Raw genomic sequence first — 16,716 nt, 5'->3', positions numbered from 1 at the left:
TTATGGGGAGAGTCTAAATTGCTACAGCCCCAGTGAAGGTCTATTTAGCAACAGCTATCAAAATTACAAATGTGGCTGGGCACGGTGGCTCACGCCTGTAATCCCAGCACTTTGGGAGGCGAGGCGGGCAGATCGCAAGGTCAGGAGATTGAGACCATCCTGGCTAACACAGTGAAACCCCGTCTCTACTAAAAATACACAAAAAATTAGCTGGGTGTGGTGGCGGGCACCTGTAGTCCCAGCTGCTTGGGAGGCTGAGGCAGGACAATGGCGTGAACCCAGGAGGCGGAGCTTGCAGCGAGCCCAGATCGCGCCACAGCACTGCAGTCTGAGTGACAGAGCAGGACTCCATCTCAAAATAAAAATAAAACAAAATTACAAATGCATATTGCCCTTTGACCCAGTAATTCACTTCTGTAACTATCCTGCAGATATACTTGCACATGTGCAAAAAACTGACATATATCTATAAGGTAACTCATGGCAGCATTGTTGGTAGTAATAAAAGATTGGAAACCTCTAAAATTTCCATTAGCAAGGTTTATTTAAATACAGTATGGTACATACAGTTTTTTTTAATGAAGAGGCTCTCTATACCTATGATATGGAAATATATCCAGATACAAAATTTTGTGAAGAAGCAAGGTGAAGAAAAGTATGTGCATAGTATGTTCCTTTTGTGTAAAACCGAAAGGGGAGATAATAATATATATTTGTGTTTGCTAACACTTATGCTTAAAAACTCTGGAAAGAGATACAAAAAAAAATTAAAAGTTTTTATTTTTAAATTTAGATTCGGGGGTACATGTGCAGGTTTGTTACAAGGGCATATTGTTTGATTCTGAGATTTGGACTCATGATTCAGTCACCCAAGTAGTGAACATAGTACTCAATAGGTAGTTTTTCAACACTTCCCCTCCTTTCATCCCCTCTTTTGGAATTGCCAGTATTTATTAACCCAACGTTTAGCTCCCACATATAAGTGAGGATATGCTATATTTGGTTTTCTGTTTCTGCATTAATTTGCTTAGGATATGGCCTCCACTGCTTCCATGATACTGCAAAGTACATGATCTCATTCTTTTTTATGGCTGCATAGCATTCCATGGTGTGTATGTACCATATTTTCTTTCTTTTTTTTTTTTTCTTGAGACTGAGTCTTGCTCTATCGCCCAGACTGGAGTGCAGTGGCTCAATCTTGGCTCACCGCAATCTCTGCGTCCCAGGTTCAATTGATTCTTGTGCCTCAGCCTTCCTAGTAGCTGGGATTACAGGCGTCTGCCACCATGTCCAGCTAATTTTTGTATTTTCAGAAGAGTTGGGGTTTCACCATGTCGGCCAGGCTGGTCTCAAGCTCCTGACCTTAAGTGATCCGCCTGCCTTAGCCTCCGAAAGTGCTGGGATTACAGGCATCTGCCACCATGTCCAGCTAATTTTTGTATTTTCAGAAGAGTTGGGGTTTCACCATGTCGGCCAGGCTGGTCTCAAACTCCTGACCTTAAGTGATCTGCCTGCCTTAGCCTCCCAAAGTGCTGGGATTACAGGCATGAGCCACCACACCCGGCCTGTACCACATTTTCTTTATCCAAACCACTGGCAAACAAAAGTTTTATGGGAACAGGACACATAGTGGATAAAGGCAGAAGAAAGACTTTTTACTGAATACTTTTGCATATCTTTGTTTTATTTTGAAAACCATGTGAATGTATTACTAATCAAAAAGATTCAATAATTTTCAAAATACAGATGTTAAGAAATCACTTTGCCAAAAAAATCAAAACACCAAATGTCTGTTTGATTTGGTTTACTTTGAGTTTATATTGCAATATAATCATAATCACCTACTATGAAAGTCAGCATGTATTTTGTGGTGATTGATTTTTTTAATGTTCTTTAAAAAATACTTATTTCTTATTTAGACTTAGAGTTAGCAGTGATGGTTAGGTAAGATATCGTAACAGTCCCATAGGAATATCTTTATTACATAAATGCTAAACAGCCTGCTAAATTCTTATTGCAATATTAACACAACAGCCTCCTCACCAGCTTCCACCTTGCCTTCCTCTGGTCCATTCTCAGCTCAGGAACCAGAATCATCCTGCTGAAAGTATGAATAAGGTTGTGTCATTCTTCTGCTCGAAGCCCTCTTGCTCTTGTAAAAGTCCTTACAGTGGTGTATGAGGTCCTATAGACAGCAGTGCCCAGCTTGTGGCAGGTGTCACTTTGGCTCCAAACACACTCTTCTTTGCCTGTCTTGCAATGCTGGAGCTGGTCCCTGTTGATATTCTCCGGACACAATGCTCAGCTCTGTCAGCAGAGGGCACTGCAGGAGGAAGGAGTAAAATAACATTTCAAGGCCAAAGCAGAAAGCATGTGGTTCAAAATCCAGGTCATCATATTCCAGAACCTGCACTTTTAATCTCTTTACACTGATGCTTCCCCATTTTTGGCAGGCAGTTAGGTGGTGGGTTAGGGCGTCTCTTCCAGTTGACAAGGGCCATTACTAATATTATTTAGCAAAGATATTTAACAAACTTTGAAACCACCTGTCTATATCTTCATTTAGCTTGGTCTTTGACAGCTATCAAATGAGAATGTTTTGATGTTTTTGCAGCAATTCTGAGGTGAAGGGCTAGCTCTTTGTTCCCATCTATAAGTTTGTCATTGCAACCCCATCAGAAACAGAAATGATGTGTCTGTTCTTTCATGCGTGATATCTACTGGTGAATATTAATTTAGTGATATGTTTTCGAAGGGCACTGGGGATTGATTTCAACCTTACTGGTTCATCATTTCCAAAATTCAGCCATTATGCTTAGGCAAGTAAACAAGCAGGACCTTGCCCAGCTCCCTGCTTCTGGTAGTACCGTGATGACGTTCCATGAGTTAACGTAGCAAAGTGACCCTGAAATTACATCACCAAGGTTTTCCAATAATCTGGATGTTTATCTATTCTTGATTTAATATCTTGCTAAAATTCCCCAAACAAAAAATTCCAATAGGTAATATGTCATAATGAAATATTAAAACATCCATAATCGTCAATTGTTTCTGGTTTCTAAAAATTCTAGGCTATTTTCCTAATAGGTGCATTCATAACCCAGTCATCATAAACTCCAAGATACTAATTTTGTTCAAAATCTATGGTGATCTGACCCAACTTGAAAGACTCCAGGACTGTTCTGTCCTCTTTCTCTGATACTTATGTGCCCTAGGATGAAGTGTTGCCTACTAGCGAGACTTTGCCCTTCCTGGTCACTGTATGCCTTGTACAGTTACGTGTTCTGCAGGCTCTGTGTTGATACATGTCCACTTTGCAAGAAAATCCAACTTCCGGGGCCCAAGCCAAAGATGTGTTAATCTAAATCATAGTAACAGTCATGAGACATCACTCTTTCTCTATTTCCAAATTTCCCCCATTTGTGCTTTCAAAGGTTGGCTGTGTGCCTCTGCACAACACGTCAGGGCCAAGAAGTTGCTTCCAGCTCACCTAATCTGGAGAGATGGGATTACCTGTCAGACTTAGATTTTGCTGCTTTTGTAAAATGAGTCTACAGGATAGAGTGGCACAGAGTGGGAGTAGAAAAATAAAACTCTAAGTGACAGACTCTCAAGGGTGAGAAGTTGAACGTGTGAAGCGTTGGGGTTTAAAGACCCTGCAGTCCAGATGGGCTTTTTGTCACTTGTGGGAGCCCACACCTAATCACCAGTGGACCCAGCGCCCTGAGTTCAACCGGTCAGTAGCCGCGAGAGAGCAGGAGCCAGGAGCGATCTTCCTTGGAAAAAGCACATTTATTCAAGGGATACACGTCAGGAGACAGCAAGAGAGAGGGTAGAGGGGGCGAGGTTGGGGAGGAAAAGGGGACGTGGTGAAGAAGGAAGGAAGTGAAGTTCCCTCTGTGGCTAGATGATTAGTCATGAGTAATGTGCTCTTTACATTGTTGTGTTGTGTTTTTTGTTGTTGCTGTTGGTCAGAAAGGTTCAAATATGTGTAGACAGAGAATTTTTTTGTGAAAGATCCTACTACTTGAACTGAAGCCATTTTCTAAGGCTGGGAATCTCGCTTTGTAGAAGGAATTTTAGTGCTATCATCATAAATTTAAAAGAATCAGGCTCTTGTCTTTCCTTGGCCTTGGTTTGTGTTTTCAGAACAGCTGTGCTATAAAAATATGCCCTCAAACACATGTGCTTTAAGTGGTAGGATCATAGAATTCACAAAGACACACACTTTAAAATGCTGGAGTTTGCAATCCCCAATAGTGATATAATTGTTATGAATTTGCACCGTACAGCACAGCACCAACACTGAGGGAGTAAAACCCACAGGAAATGCAAGAAGAAATATGCAGAAATTCACCGACAATAGGAAACTCAGTTCATGTTAGATCAAGCACATGTGCACACATACAATGTAAAAAAAAAGACCTAAACCAGTAATGAAACGGATCTAATTGCTATATGTCAGATGCTATACTCTGAAATTAGAGAATGAACAAATCCTTTTCCCAAATGACCTAGTAATAGTCATAAAAATGGACTACGGTCAGGCAGAGAGAAAACATCAATTGTTTTTAAGTTAAAAAGTACAAACATTTTAATCATAATTCAATAAAATAAGAAGTCAATAATAAAATTAGAAACTAGAGAACAAATAAACAGGGCCGGGTGCAGCAGCTCACACCTGTAATCCCAGTACTTTGGGAGGCCGAGGTGGGTGGATCGCCTGAGGTCAGGAGTTCAAGACCAGCCTGACCAACATGGTGAAACACTGTCTTTACTAAAAATACAAAAATTAGCCAGACGTGGTGGCACATGCCTGCAATTCCAGCTACTTGGGAGGCTGAGGCAGAAGAATCACTTGAACCTGGGAGGCAGAGGCTGGAGTGAGCCGAGATCATGCCACTGCACTCCAGCCTGGCTGACAGAGCAAGACTCCATACCAAAAAATAAATAAATAAAGTAAAACCACCACTAAAATATTTTGAAAACTCTTTTTTAATTCTTCTGTCACTGAAAAATCAAAATCAACATCAAAATTGCAGAATATTTAGAAAATAATGATAATTAGAACAATATAAGCCTATGAGGTGCCAGTAAAGCAGCGTTCAGAGAAAAATAGTAGCTTTAGATGTTTATATTGTTAAAAATAAAATATGGAAGGCAAGTACATTAAGCCTGCATTTTAGGAGCTTGAGGAAAAATAACAGAATGAATGTAAGGAAAACAGAAAGAAGTAATTTCTTTTTTTTTTTCTTTGAGACGGAGTTTTGCTCTTGTTGCCCAGGCTGGAGTGCAATGGTGCGATCTTGGCTCACCACAACCTCTGCCTCCCGAGTTCAAGCGATTCTCCTGTCTCAGCCTCCCTAGTAGCTGGGATTACAGGCATGTGCCACCACGCCCAGCTAATTTTGTATTTTTAGTAGAGACGGGGTTTCTCCATGTTGGTCAGGCTGGTCTCGAACTCCTGACCTCAGGTGATCCACCCACCTCAGCCCCACAAAGTGCTGGGATTATAGGCATGAGCCACCATGCCCAGCCAGAAAGAAGTAATTTCTATGGATAAAAACAGAAATGAAACAATTTTTAAAAAGAAAATCAGTAGTACCCATAAATAAACTCAGCTGTTGCTTTCAGTAAAACTCATATCAAAAAACATTAGCATGAATAAGGAGAGAAATACAAACACAAAAATTTAGAAAGAATAATGCAAATACAGAGTACAAACTTAAAATTATAAGAGACTAATGTCAAAATGTTATACAAATAAATGCATATTAATTATCAAAATTGATCCCTAAGCAGAAAAATCTACTCAGACCAATTAACACAGAAGAATTAAAATTAATGAAGATATGCTCCCCAAAATGCATCAAATCTGGACATTTTCCACAGATTCCTATCAAACCTTAAGGATTAGGTCACTCTAGTGCTATTTAATTTGTTTCAGAGCATTCATATTCTTTCTATGCAAGTAGCATAACATTGATAACAAAACCTCCCACAAATTATTGCATAAAAGAAAACTACAGGCCAATTTCATTTGTGAAGACCCATGGAGAAAACACACACAAAATAGTGCAGATAAGAGCAGACCCAGTGGAGTAGCATGAACAGGGAACACTCAACATCCTTGGGCAAATGTGTAGTGCCTTGTTATCCATGCTGTCTGAAGCACAACAGGCAACCTGGTAGAGCCATATATGAGACTGGGGGAGAAGGATCCTGACTCTCGGGTTGAGGGGCTTTTATGCTGCATTGCTAGAGAGGGATTGGCCCTTACCTGGTGTAATCGGTGCTAAAATGCAATACCAACATGATGCTATAGGACCTTGGTTTCTGCTGTAGCCTACCAGCCCATGGCTCATGGAGTCTGCAGAGAAGCATTGTACTCTCCGCCTCTGGTGAGAGAGGGATTGATTCCTTGAAAACCTTGGGGTTCAAACTTTGCAGCTATAGTTAATAAAGAAGCAATGTAATGGCAGGATTTATCATCTCAGCATTCATGTTTAGGGAAATACCAGCTCCTACCCTGGCATATTCAGGAGCTGGGATCCAGGCTTTGCAATTGACCAGAAATGATGCTTAAACACTGCACTGTAGCCAGTTTCCACGTAGCTTGAAAGACCAGCTCTCTTTCTGGCAGCCACATTTCAGGAGCTCAATCTTGGACAGACCAACTCTTACCTCAATAAGTAAATAGAATCCAGAAAAATACTGAAAGAGTAATGTGCCACACCAAGTGCTTTATCCCAAGAATTCAAGGATGGTTCAATATTAGGAAATCTGTTGATATAATGTACCTACTGAAATGTTAAAGGAAAAAATATGATACAATCTTCATAGAAAATGAAAAGTATTGGTAAAACTCAACATCCAAAATCTATTCTTGATTTTTAAAATACTTAATAATTTAGAAAAAGTTTATTTGGTAATAAGATTCTCTTTAAATTCAGAAACAAATAAAAGATGTCCTTTATCATCACTATTATTTAAAATTGTTCTACAGGTACTAAAATTTCAATTAGATAAGAGAAAGAAATAAAAACACAAAATTGGAAAACGGAAGGTAAAATTATTATAATTTTACCGAATAGACTCAATCTAAAATTATTGTAACCAATAATAGAATACAACAACATTTTTGAGTAGAAAACTTCTATGATAAACCAACATTATACCACTGGTGGAATTTTTTAAATATGATGAAAGAGCCGGGCAAATTTGCACATGCCTGTAGTCCCAGCTACTCAGGAGGCTGAGGTGGGAGGATTGCTTGAGGCCAGGAGTTTGAGGCTGCAGTGCATCTTGATTTTGTCTTGAATAGCCTCTGTACTCCAACCAGGGCAACATAGTGAGACACTGTCTCTAAAAAAAAAAAAACAATGAAAGAAAAGACCCCATTTGTGAAAGTAATAAAAAAAAAAGCATATAATGAATAAAAACATGCAATTCCTAAATGCTACTGAAGGACAGAAATAAAGACTTAGACAAACACAAAAAAGGTATTTCCCTAAATTAATCTATAAATTTACCATAATCCCAATAAAAAACCAACAAGATAGTTTTTACCAGATAAGTTGATTTCTAAAGTTAGTATGAAAACAAACAGCACAACCATCGCAGACCCAGGAAAGGAAGGGCAGTGCTTCCATGGAGGTTAGAGTCATGCAGACCCAGGAAAGGCAAAAGAGTATTCCAGATGAAGAACAGGGGCATGGTAGACCTAGTGCAGGGAGGGGAGTGCCCCCCATGGAAGACACAGCCACTGCAGACCCCAGGCAGGCGGGTGAAGCATTCAGTCTCTGTTCCCTCTCATCCTCTGGTATTCCACTGATGTTGCCCATTGATCAAACCCAACTGGACACCAACCTCCCAGGACACAGAACACGCTGAGAAGGGTAGAGAACAGATCCGGGCTGAGTGGCCAATAAACAATAGCCAACACAGTTGCCGCCTGCCCCTGAGGCTCAACTGTCCCCCATGGAGGGCATGTCCTTTCTTCCGAGATTAAACCACTGATGGCATTTCCAGAGTTCACTCCTACTTTATGTTCACAAGGACTGATAGACTTTACTCTCTTGGCAGGTGTGAAGTACAGTCACTGAGAAGCTGAAGTGTGTTATAGAGAATGGATTCGTTATTAGGTCACCAAGACTACCCACAACATCTCCAAAAGTAAATACAAATTTTAAAAGAAAAGAAAAGACTAGCCAGGCATTTTCTGTGGGGGGATGGTTTGGACACCATTGAAAATCAGTGTTGGAATGATAGGTTTAGAAAAGCCAAAATGCTCTCTTAGGATAAATTCCATCATCCATAAATTCCATAAATTCCATCCATAAATTCCATCATCCATAAAATAGGATCTTTGTATTCCCTGTGGTTATCAGGCATAGGAATGAAAATAAAATGACATTGATGAAAGTATTTATTCAACTGTAAAGAATTAGGCAAATATAAGGTTGGATTATTTGCTTCTAGATCATGGCATGTAAAAATTATATAAAACGTAAATGTTAGTGTCCATAAATAAACTTTTGTTGGAACACGACCACACCCATTTGTTTACATATTGACCTTTGGGAGTTTGTGCTACGACTGCAGAGGTGGGTAGTTGATATAGAGACCGTGTGGCCCACGAAGCCTAAAGTAGTATCTGGCCCTTTACAGAAAAATGTTGCCTCTAATCTAGTAGAAGAAAACAAATCTATAAGCAATTAACTGTAAATAGGATGAGTCGAGTTTGCAGGGACAGAGTCAGGACCAAATGCGGGAAAAGATGACCTCTTCCTGCAGAAGGCGGGGGCAGAGTGAGGGGCCAGGAAGGGAGGCTAGCCCCTTATGAGCACTGGCCTGCTGCACTGACCATAAAATGCCAATAAACGTACACATCAGCAGGACTTCCTCCAGAAAGCACTTTTCCAGTGCTGATGGTGGATTTATACAGATCCCACCAAATATTCGTCCTTTTCCCCTGTGGCCAACACCAGCACTTGCTGGATTGCTGGATGATTCGATGGCTGGACATTTTAGAGACACTCTGCCCAAACATGGCATAACTGACTTGCTCAGAAATTGAAGCCATGCCAACCTATACATTTGTTGCCACTGGGTTGCCATCAACTACGCTAACTGGCCACAGATAGAAATGGGGATTTGTGGTTGGAAGTTATTCAAAGATGAAAAATAACAAAAGGAATTGGGTTGGAAATCATGGCCCATAGCTGGAGGGATAACTCCAAGATCTTCAGCAAAACCATCTCCAACTCACTGCAGGACTGAGACAAGAAGCTACAATATGTGATGAAAGACAGTTGAGAACAACAAGCCTCAGCAAACAGCAGGCCCCGAAGAGCAAGTGGTAAGGGGGCAATCTTGGAAAACAGCACAGCAGAGCACACAGCCTCCTGTGTCCAGCCAGTGCAGGAAACTCATCTCGTCTCCCCAAATTCCAGTAATGAAATGGGTTGACATTAGCAAGAATGACATGCCACTGGCTTATCTGAAATGAACTAGTTGTCCTAGGGGTTATGGTGCTAGTTGACAGTGCCTCTCCTCCTTCTCCTTCCTGCCATGTGTTAGCCATGCTTGCTGGCTCACCATGCTCATGGCAACAGATGCTAGCTGAGGATGCCGGAAGGATTCCCAAAGAACTAAAGGAAGGCGAAGATTTGCAGTACAGACAGGATTCACAGTAACCTGGAGGGGGTGTGAGGGCACCCCCTGCATCTCGTGCAGGGTTGATCAGAAGAGATCCTGAGGTGTTTGGAAATCCTGTCTTCTACTTGAGCCCCACGCAATCTGGTCTTCTGCTATTCAGTTACCTGGGAGGGAGCTGAGTCTCTGGTGTCGCCACTGGCCAGCCTCAAAGAGCCATGCCCCTCCCTCCCCATACACCTCCTGCCCCGGCGTGCCACCCCCTCTTTCTGAATCCCAGAGTAGCAAAGAGTTGAAGGCATCTTTGCACAGAGCTTCAGGTTCATTTCTGTTTCACTCTCATCCTCATGATCCATGTGTGCTGTACTCTTCAGGACCATGGCACTTAGCCATGGGACTATAAAGGAGCCTGGCTCGGACTTGGTCCTTGCCTCAAAGGAGACAACCAATTAGCGGCAGTGATAACTACTCTATAGCATTTCACAGATTTAAAATGCTTACATCTTATATAGCCTCACAATAACGCTGTGGGGAGGATCATTTTATTCCCCCTTTACAGACAAGACAACCAAGACCTAACCGAGACCTAGAGAGGCAAAGTAACTTGTCCCAGATGCTTTAGCTGGGAAGCAGCGGGGTCAGGGTGGGGTCTGGTTTTCAGAAGCAGAGTCCTTAGAGTTCCTTACCTGAGGCTGCCTGGAGATAACGCTATGAATAAAATCACTGACTCAGCGCAATGCGTTACAAAAGAGTAAATTTCAAAAGTTCTTTGTTTATGCCTATCCCAGAGAGCAAGATTCTCCTTTAAGAAGTAAAAGCTAGGTAGAAAGTGAATAAATGAAATATTATGCCACTTGTTTTGAAAGCCTCATATTTATACATTCCTTAATTTGTTTTTCACTCACCATATCTGAATGGCTAATGCCACGGATAGAAAAATTCATCATTATTTCCAGTTTCTTAATAGGGTCCTCTAGCATCTGACAATCAGAGAATCATAAGTGTCTATGTTGCTAACTAGTATGAGTTTAGATATTCTGTTAGCCAGGCAACTACTTAAAGCAAACTTGCGAGCTATAAACAATTTTCTTTGGAAATATCTGCGGTGACTGATTTAGCATTGTTTGTTTGTTTTCGTTTAAGAAACTCCACTGAGAACTCTGGGTTCTGAAATACGTAACTGTTTGAAAGCTTCCTTGATTTTCTAAATGCCATTTGCCTTCTGAGAGTCAAAGGGCAAACTCGAATATAACAATATTCAAGTTATTTTTTAACAGATTATCTAAAAGCCTGAACGGAGTAAGGTTATACATATTTACTTACTGAGAGCTTGCTTGGTGGAGACACCACCAAGCATTTCAAATAACTGAAGACAATTCCTGCTACAACCTTATGGGGCCAGGTGACCACCTGCATCTTTGCGGGTGGGAACCTGAGGATCAGACTTGCAGAACGCCCACCTCATAGTGGCTGAGGTGGGGCTCGGACTGCCCTGCCTGACGCCAATGCTGTGCAAGAAAGGCCAGCTCTCCATTACACCTGTTCCCAGGGTGTGGCCACCCCTGGCAAGGTCCCCATCTTTCTTTTTCCTTCTTATCTTCCACATACTAGGCAGGCACCCAACATTCTCTTGCTTTGTTTTCATTTTCCAAATCCACCCAGTGGAATCTCCTCTCAGGAAGAATCTGATAAACGTACTGAGGAAACAAAAATGTCCAGAGAAGCTTCGCGTGTGCTCTCCCTGTTGCAGGGTATTCTCGTGGAGGACAAAGTCCTTGTCTGGCAGACATCAAAGGCATGGGAGGGTGTGACTGTGGCATTTCAGGCCTCAGTGAGCCAAGGGGAAAGAATTTCGAAAGGCAGAAGATCCAAAAGTCACACCGTTTAGACAGCTCCCACACGGACGCCCTCTGAATTCTCCCGCAGCATGCCTTGCCTTCTGTGCTTTACTCACGGCCCCTGCACACCTAAGTGTGAGAAATACAAGTGGCTTCCTCGCCTGCTAGTAGAAGCCCTGAGTTATTTTTTAACAAACTCTTATGTCGTATCCACCACATGCTAAGAACTTTGTAAATATTAATTCATTTACTTTTCATATGAATCCTGTGAGGTAGGATTATTATGATTCTCATTTTGCAAACGCAGAAACTGAAGTACAGTGAGAGTAAGTAACATGCTCAATGAGAAAGGAGGTGGCAGAACAGAAATCTGGGCCCAGGCAATCTATGGTCTTATTCCATGTTAAATTCAGAGACAAGCCTAACCCTCAGGTTTGCAAATCTGGGAGTAGAGTTTCCCGATGAATGAATGATCCGAGGGCAGTCCACTGGGGGACGAGAATGAATGTTGATATTCGTCCACTGAAACGAGTGAGGGCTGTTGTTAGATTGCGATTATATGCTGAAATTTCCCTTAAATAATAGTAAATTTACAGAGTGAATTCGGGAGCTGGAGATACCTTAATGATCATTTGATCTAATTGCCCACAACTGTCTGCATTTTACAAAACCCAGAGACTCAAATAACAAGGAAAAGCCGGGCACAATGACTCACAACTGTAATCCCAGCACTTTCGGGGGCCGAGGCAGGTGGATCACCTGAGGTCAGGAGTTCTAAACCAGCCTGGCCAACATGGCAAAACCCCGTCTCTACTAAAAATATAGAAAAAAAAATTAGCTGGGCATGGTGGTGTGCGCCTGTAGTCCCAGCTACTCAGGAGGCTGAGGCAGGGGAATCGCTTGAACCCGGGAGGCGGAGGTTGCAGTGAGCCGAGATCCCACCACTGCATTCCAGCCTGGGTGACAGAGCGAGACTCCATCTAAAAACAAACAAACAAAAACAGGGTAAGTCTACAAGACACATTGAAATAAGTATAAACATAATGTGATACGAAAACATAAAGAATAGTACGTGGTTTCTGTGTTCAAGGACTATGAAGAATTGGAGAGACAGAGCAAACCACCAAAAACCCCAGGAACAAAAGGGAAGCGGGAAGGAAGCACACGGGTTACGCTGACTGTGTGGACCTGTGTGCTGCCGGAGGAATTCGGAGCGGCTGTGTCAGGGAGAACTCCTCAGGGAAGGGGAACCTGAATCCTGAAGGATGGGGACACTGAGGCCTGTGCGGTCTCCATCTCTCCCTCCTTCCATGACGGGAGGGCCAATCGCTCACCCCATTGCCAAGTTGTCTTGCGTGTTTACTTCAACCATGAGAAATTTCTGAGGAGCAGTTGAAGCAATGTGTGTTCCTAAAGGTAGGCCTGAAAGAAGGCACTGTGGCTTATGGCATGAGTTTTATTTACAATTTCCCGTGACAGTTTTAAGCCTATTGGCGTTCCTTACCTTACTCTTCAGAGAATTTTTATTCAAGAAAATCAACAAATCGTTCATCCCTGAAACACTAGATGGTTTTGTGACTCTGAGAGTATTATGGAAATTATAAATGATAAGGAAACTCTGGGCCAAATTTAAGTTTTATGTGACTGTCCAAGAATTATAGAGGATGGGAACCTGACGCTTTGAGAGTTAAAAATGTTGCTAAGACAGAGAAGACTGGATGCACAGAGCCAAAGTGTACTAAATCACATTGGTGGTGCAATTATCTCCCAGCAAAGAGCCGTGGAGGTGAAGGTCAGGCTGGGGGTCCAGAGGATGGTTAGGGAAACAGGGTCCCCCTTGTTAAAATAAGCAATTAGTTTAATATATACTGTAGGGAAAGGAGAGAAGGGAAGGGAAATTCCCCTTGTCAAATGTCGAGCGTTTTGAATACCGCTTAGAGCAAAAGTAATAAGGCACTCTTCATGAAAAAATTAGCCATATACCACGTCTAAGTGCAAACATGTGTGTTCTTTATGTCTCTAATTCATTTCAACTTCTGTTAACTGGGAATATTTTTATGTGCATTCTCCGTTGTTCCCTTTCTCACTCTAACAAAAATGTGTCAGGGGGCAGGAATGCTGCTCACGGTTGCAAGTACATTTACATACCATAAAATATTTAATGGCTCTTTCTAGTATGGTTAAGCCCCACCAAATGGCTAAACCAACTTTAATTTATAATTCATGGACCGAAGCATCTAAAGGGCCATAATATTTTGCTGCTGCTAATTTATATCTCTTAGAGAGACATTAAATTTAAAATCGGCCATTTAGAAGTTCCAACTTCACATTCCTTTCTGTAAAATAAAGACCCAAACATTTCTTTACTTCCAGGAGTTTATGTTCTTTGCCATAGCGGGGAGCTGCATTTCTCTGATAATTTTAAAGATCTTTGCTCCCTACAGAGAATGTTTAAAAACCACCTTTGAAAATAACCAATTTTGACTTAACTAGAAACTGGAGTTTGTTTGGTTCTTACAGAAAGAATGAAAAAACAAGTTTCTGCAATGAAATACACAACAACATGGATGATGATTTTCAAAAATATTATGCAGATAACACAAAGGATAAATGCTGGAGGGGATGGATACACCATTCTCCATGATATGATTACTATGCATTGCATGCCTGCATCACAACATGTATCCCACAGATATATGCACCTACTATGTACCCACAGAAATTAAAAAATATATATTATGCAGAGTAAAATAAGCCTTACCCAAAAGGGTGCCTACGGTATGACTTCATTTAACAGATGTTCTAAAACAGGCAAAATAATATATATTGAAAAAAAAAATCAGAACACTGGATCATCTGGGTGGAGGGAGACAGAGGAGGAGGCCTCTCCAGTCAGAAGAGGCCATAAGGGAACATTCTAGGGTGGCGGTGATGCTTCATGCCTTGGTAAGGATTTGTTACCCATTTGTCAACATTCTGCCAATATACACTTAGGGCATACATTTCATTTTATGTTAATTTTCCTTCAAAAGAAAAAACTGTAACTGAATATAGAACTCTGATTAATGACGTAATTAAGGATAAGTATAGTAATGTCTGTAATTTACTCCACAATGCACCCAAAGAATATAAGGCGGTCTGGGCCGGGCGCGGTGGCTCACGCCTGTAATCCCAGCACTTTGGGAGGCCGAGGCGGGCGGATCACGAGGTCAGGAGATCGAGACCATCCTGGCTAACACGGTGAAACCCCGTCTCTACTAAAAATACAAAAAATTAGCCGGGCGTGGTAGCGGGCGCCTGTAGTCCCAGCTACTCTGGAGGCTGAGGCAGGAGAATGGTGTGAACCCGGGAGGCGGAGCTTGCAGTGAGCCGAGATCGCGCCACTGCACTCCAGCCTGGGCGACAGAGCGAGACTCCGTCTCAAAAAAAAAAAAAAAAAAAAAAAAAAAATATATATATATATATATATATATATATATATATATATATGGCGGTCTGATGAAGGGAGTGATCTGAGTAGTAAATAGTTAATGGTAGAATCTAGTAGATAATATACAGCTATTCCCATAAAATCGTCTCAACTTTTTTCATGATAACATGAAATTTCTCATAACAACAAGTTGCGGGAAAGTAAAAGGCAGGTGGTACTTATTAGCAATTAGGCTGGGAACCCAGGCTTCGGCTGGGAGCATCTCAGACAAACTTGGACATAGGACCACCCCACGCATAGCTGATCCTGACTCTTCATTTAAACCTGCCTCAAGGCCACTTTCATGGAGTCAAGATATGTATTTCCTCTGGATTTTGTTATACAGTGTTCAAAGTCCTCACAAAACTGCAAAAGCCGTGCATCACCACTTCTTCCAATACAGAAGCTGGAGAATTTTTGTGTAGCAAAGGGCAGATATGAGAGCCAGTTCTCAGCGATGATAAGTGAGTAGATTTATAACAGCTGAGCATCCCAGAAAGCTTTTTAAAGAGGAGAGAATCAGTAGGCTTCCCCTTTTGCCCTTTTTCTGCCTTTTCTCCCTTTGCCTTCCTTTGCCTCCTTATGCCTGCCTGGAATACAGACACAGTGCCTGGAAGTAAGGCAGTCACTTTGCAACAATGAGGATAAAAACCCACAATCCAAGGGTGGCAGAGCAGGAAGCCCGATGGAGCCTGGATATCATCCGTGTTCCAGTTACACTGAGATGTCTTGTTACCTGACACAAATACATCTCTTATTATTTAAACATCCTCGGGTTTTCGGTTACATTTAGCGAAATGCATGCCTAACTGATATTCAGGGTTCTTGCATCAGCTCTTGAAAAAGTTTTATGTTAATTCACGTTAATTTGTGCAATTCATTGGGCTGAAAGATTTGAATAGGAAGGAGGAAAGGAGGGACGCCACGGAACTAAACAAACAGCGGATCATGAAGACCGAGTGTGTGTCTGTGTGTTTGGGGGGGCGGGGGGTGTTAGAAGGAAACCAGTGTGTCTTCCTTTTCCTCCTCTACCCTCTTTAACATTTTTTTTTTTTTGAGACAGAGTCTCGCTCTGTCGCCCAGGCTGGAGTGCAGTGGCACGATCTTGGCTCACTGCAAGCTCCACCTCCAGGGTTCAGGCCATTCTCCTGCCTCAGCCTCCCAAGTAGCTGGGACTACAGGCACCCGCCACCACGTGCAGCTAATTTTTTGTATTTTTTAGTAGAGATGGGGTTTCACCATGTTAGCCAGGATGGTCTGGATCTCCTGACCTCGTGATCCACCTGCCTTGGCCTCCCAAAGTGCTGGGATTACAGGTGTGAGCCACCGCTCCCGGCCCCCTCTTTAACAGTTTTGTGCTGAATCTGATTAAAATAAACACACAGAGTAGGCTTGAAATGAAGAGAAGCTGTTGCAGAGAGCATGATACAGCAGGCTGGGAGGGGCTGTAGAGAGAACAAGGGAAATTGTTGCCAAAGTGCTAGCCCTAGGGTTACATTAACTGTGCGTATGAGTATACACGAGGAACGCAGGTCGTTCTTCATCCCAGCTTCTAACCACCCCCCTGCATTCCCAGTCGACGGCTCTACCTGGTAGCCAAAGCCATATGGGCCTCCGAATGCCTGGGGTCCGGAAATAACTACATGAAATGCTGAGCCCCGGGATATCTTGCGGACAGTGGCGGGGAGCCCCATCTGCACTGATGGCCGGGAGTCACGAAGATGCAGGAAACGAGGACGGCCAAGTTATTCT

At 42.2% G+C, this 16,716-nt stretch overlaps 2 long non-coding RNA genes across 7 annotated transcripts in view; one reads left to right on the top strand and one right to left on the bottom strand.

The window, feature by feature from the left end:
- Positions 1-16,716, top strand: part of LOC129397910 (uncharacterized) — a 162,204-nt gene that overhangs the window by 106,953 nt on the left and 38,535 nt on the right. The gene's annotated exons all lie outside the window — the stretch shown is intronic.
- Positions 1,664-16,716, bottom strand: part of LOC103786225 (uncharacterized) — a 277,117-nt gene continuing 262,064 nt past the window's right edge. The window contains exon 12 of the long non-coding RNA XR_004671804.3: positions 1,664-2,323. This is a non-coding gene — a long non-coding RNA (uncharacterized LOC103786225). The remainder of the gene's footprint in view (positions 2,324-16,716) is intronic.

This window comes from Pan paniscus, chromosome 5 (genome assembly GCF_029289425.2).
Source record: "Pan paniscus chromosome 5, NHGRI_mPanPan1-v2.0_pri, whole genome shotgun sequence".
Lineage (NCBI taxonomy): Eukaryota > Metazoa > Chordata > Mammalia > Primates > Hominidae > Pan > Pan paniscus.
The sequence above is the reverse complement of the archived record's forward strand: the minus strand, read 5'-3'. Positions and strand labels throughout refer to the sequence as shown.